The 4,384-nt window shown below is 48.3% G+C and overlaps 1 pseudogene across 1 annotated transcript; it reads right to left on the reverse strand.

Annotated features, from left to right (window-relative positions):
- Positions 1 to 1,992: 1,992 nt before the first annotated feature.
- On the reverse strand, positions 1,993 to 2,928 carry LOC307069798 (olfactory receptor 6N1-like; annotated as a pseudogene). The gene has a single exon. The product of its transcript is annotated as an olfactory receptor 6N1-like (transcript).
- Positions 2,929 to 4,384: the final 1,456 nt, after the last annotated feature.

Consider the following 4,384-nt stretch of genomic DNA (forward strand, 5'->3'; position numbering starts at 1 on the left):
TGGGTTCAAGAAAAAGAGAAAAACATGTATGGATAGAGCAGATGAAGCATTTCTACTCTGTGCATCTGCACAGAAGGCTACACAGAACCCCTGAGAGACTGAGAAGTAATTACACTTCTGCACTGGATTCATGTCTTAACCACAAGGAGTGTGTTCTGCAGGCTCTATTTCCTAATTGAGGGTAATTACAAGAAGTTAAAGCTAGATTAGAGACAATTAGACCCTATACAAGAGGGAACTCTGAGGGTGATCAGGAAGGGAGTAGGAGGAACCAGCTGGGAAAGTGTTTCCCAAACTGCTTGGCATTCTTTGACTCATATTGTAGGAGGAGGTTTCTTGGGGGGAGGGAGTCTATCTGTGCTCCTGGTGGTGCCCAGCTGGAGGGTAGGCAGGTGAAATGAGGTAAAACACACACACACACACACATCACTGACAGTCACTCAAGATTACCTTTTCCTCAAGCCAAAGCTGCTTCATAGGCCAGAAGCCAATAAATGGAAACAAAGAGGAAAGGAAGGTGAGAGTCCCATTACAGTTCGATTGAAGACGTCTTATTTGAGCAACTACTTTTTGTCCCACTCTGGATCTAGATACTGTGGAAGAGACATGGTGAGCATATGATCTTCCCTTTAAGGAGTTTCCAACTCTATTTGAGAAGTTTGGTGTGGCTAGAGCACAAAGGGGAAGAAGGAGATTGGTGAGGGGTGAGGTCAAGAGGTGGCCACAAGTCAGGCTGAGGATCTCTGATTCCATCCCAGGGGCACTGGAGAACCACGGAGAGTGATAAACAGGGAAATAGTAGGGTCAGTTTTGGGTTTCAGGAAGATACATCTGCCACTGTGGGGAGGGTGGATGAGGGGACACGGCAAGGAGCAAGGTTGTGGCGCTCAGTGAGAGCTGCCTGTGGAGGGAGATGGGGGTGTCTATGACCACGAGGAGGAAACTTGGGAGGAGAGGCCAGTGTAGGCAGAAAAAAAGTGACTTATTTTACTCTCTTCATCCACCAAACCTCCATTGCTTTGGTAAGTCATTGGTTCATTCAATCAACAAATAATTATTTTGCATCTGTGCAGAGCACCATGCTAGGGGACATTAAGAGTAATAAGGATGGGGCTTCCCTGGTGGTGCAGTGGTTGAGAGTCCGCCTGCCGATGCAGGGGACACGGGTTCGTGCCCCAGTCCGGGAAGATCCCACATGCCATGGAGCGGCTGGGCCCATGAGCCATGGCTGCTGAGCCTGCGCGTCCGGAGCCTGTGCTCCGCAACGGGAGAGGCCACAACAGTGAGAGGCCCGCGTAACGCAAAAACAAAACAAAACAAAAAAGTAATAAGGATGATGTTATTCCAGTCTTCAAGGGTCTTGATTAACTACCTTTTCAAGTGAGTAGAACAGTCAATAGCTTCTCTAGGATTTTAGAGATTGTTCTGATCAGTGGAGAGGCAGATGATCTAAGAAACCACAGAAGGTGAGGTGAATGTGCATGAACCCTGAGGAGAGGCACAGGGAAGGGCTGCTAAGTTTGTATGGGAAGGGTATGGTGACTACGTGTGTATGTAGGTGTGTGTGTGTGTGTACACATGGGCACATTGGGCACGTGCACATAATGAAACCAAAAACCTTAACACCAACAGGTATTTCTATAACACACATACAGAAAGAGAGAGACAGAGAAAGAGACAAAGACAGAGAGATAGACTTTTGTGTCAAACAAATTTGGGTCTTTTGAATTTTCCCCTAAAAGGCCTGGTAGAATAGCCCGAGGGAGTCACTTGTCTGGCAAACTAAATTTTACCATGCAAGGATTCACCTGGTATTCTCAAGGGCTTTAGGCTATAGGACCTCAGGGATGGTCCCTGCTCTGTTGGCTATTTCTCTGGAAGGAGGGAGCAGCAGTGGTCTGAGCCCCCAAGTACAAAACCTAGTGCTTGGCTTCGTTCACAGAAGCCCAGGCTGCTCTGAGAAAAAAGACTCCCTATGGATGGCGAGGGCCGTTAGGTCCTTTTAGCATACATACACTGACTCATAAGCCTCCTCACTGCCTTTTTAACATCCTTGTTTCTCAAGCTATACACGATGGGGTTGACCATGGGAGTGACCACGGTATAGAACGGGGAGAAGATCTTGTTCAGGGCAACAGCCTGGGTTGCTGTGGGAATGGCATACACTGTTCCCAGTGTTCCATAGTACAGAGTGACCACTGTGAGGTGGGAAGAGCAGGTGGAGAAGGCCCATTGCTTTCCTGCAGCTGACGGAATCCTGAGGACAGCAGCAACAATGTGGATATAGGCGGCTACAGTGAGTGGGAAGGGCACCATAGTGACAAAGGAGGCCAGTAGGAAAGTGGTTTCCTCCACTGTCTCAGTATCAGAACAGACCAGCTACAGCACAGGGGTCAGGTCACAGAAGAAATGGTCAAACTTATTGGTTGGACAGCAGGGCAGCTGGAAAGTCATGGTAACAGTGACCACAGGGGTTAGGAACTCACCCAGCCAAGACCCACCTGCAAGCAGGGTACATGTGTGGAGGTTCATGAGGGATGGGTACTGGAGGGGGCTGCAGATAGCAAAGTAGCAGTCATAAGACATGGCTGCCAGAAGAAAGTGCTCAACTACTGCCATGGAACCGAAGAAGTAAAACTGGACCACACATCCTACAAAAGAAATCACCTGGGAACCTGAGAGAAGGGTCTGCAGCATCTTAGGGGCAATGGAGGTAGTGTACCAGATCTCAAAGGATAAATTGGACAGAAAGAAGTACATGGGGGTTTGGATACTGCAGTCAAGGGAAATGACTATAAGGATAAGAATGTTCCCCAGCAAGGTCACTACATAGATTCCCAGAAATATCCCCAAAAGAAAAAACTGTAACCCATGGAGACTCCCAAATCCCAGGAGGAGAAATTCATTGAGAATGGTCAGATTACCCATATCTGTGACATTCATGCATTAGACCTGAGGAAAGGAGAGAAATATAGCCAGTTAGAAAAAGAGCCATGCTACTGGAGGGGGGCAACAGTACCAGATATGCCATATATTATAAAACTCAAAGACCCTGTCTTTTCTCCTCTGGAATAAATTTTCTGTTTTGTTCTACTAGGTGTATTTACCTAATAGTTATAGTGAAATCAGAAGCTATGCCTTGGAGAGTTAACAGAGAGGGTGTCTCCTTTGCTGTTTTCCACTCTTTTTTTTTTGACATAACCTGTGATGAATCTACCTTTGGGATTCTCACAGTGGGAGGCAAACACCTCTTTTTTTTTTTTTTTTTTGTGGTACGCGGGCCTCTCACTGTTGTGGCCTCTCCCATTGCGGAGCACAGGCTCCGGACGCGCAGGCTCAGCGGCCATGGCTCACGGGCCCAGACGCTCCGTGGCACGTGGGATCTTCCCAGACCGGGGCACGAACCCGCGTCCCCCGCATCTGCAGGCGGACTCTCAACCACTGCGCCACCAGGGAAGCCCGCTCACAGTGGGAGGCAAGCACCTCTTAATGGGGACACGGCGCGGAAGCTTCTCTGAACTTCTGAAACTCAGCTTTTAAGACTCAATGGAAATGTGAGTCCAAAATGATAAAATAGCATTAGAATTCACACCACCCTATCTCCCCCCAAACCCCTAAGTCAGGGTGGGTTTCCCCAGGGACGTAATTGGAGGGAGGAGGGGACTTCAGAACTACTGATCTTAAAGTATCTGTAAGAGGGCTTCCCTGGTGGCGCAGTGGTTGAGAGTCCGCCTGCCGATGCAGGGGACACGGGTTCGTGCCCCGGTCTGGGAGGATCCCACATGCCGCGGAGCGGCTGGGCCTGTGAGCCATGGCTGCTGAGCCTGCGTGTCCGGAGCCTGTGCTCCGCAACAGGAGAGGCCACAACAGTGGGAGGCCCGCGTACCGAAAAAAAAAAAACCCCAAAAAACAAAAAAAAAAAAAAAAAAAAAAAAAAAAGTATCTGTAAGAAAAATAAGAGTTTCTGCCAGGCTCTGGGGACATGGAGCTGATTGCTTCCATGGCATCAAATTCCTATGGAAATTGGGGGGAAAATGTATGTAAAGTTATTCACTTGAAATGTTAGAGGAAAATTATGTTCCATCCTTCATAAATGAAAATGACATTCCTGACTCACAAGCAGTAGGATGTGCATTTAGAGTTATTTTTTTTCTTTCCAGCAGCAGGGATGGGTTAGCAGTGAGTCATGGATGCAGTTCCTCCATCCCCGCAAGCACACCCCACCCCCCAGCTCAAAGACCCAGATTTGTGACATGGTTGTCTGGTCTTAGCGCCTGAGCTGTGTGATAGGATTAACAATCAATCTGTGCTGTGGCCTAAATTAGGGGTAAGTGTGAGGCCACAGTTAGCGGCTTGGTTCAGTTGGCATTCTAGGCTGAAGGCT

This window comes from Hyperoodon ampullatus, assembly GCF_949752795.1.
Source record: "Hyperoodon ampullatus genome assembly, chromosome: X".
In the NCBI taxonomy this organism is placed as follows: domain Eukaryota; kingdom Metazoa; phylum Chordata; class Mammalia; order Artiodactyla; family Ziphiidae; genus Hyperoodon; species Hyperoodon ampullatus.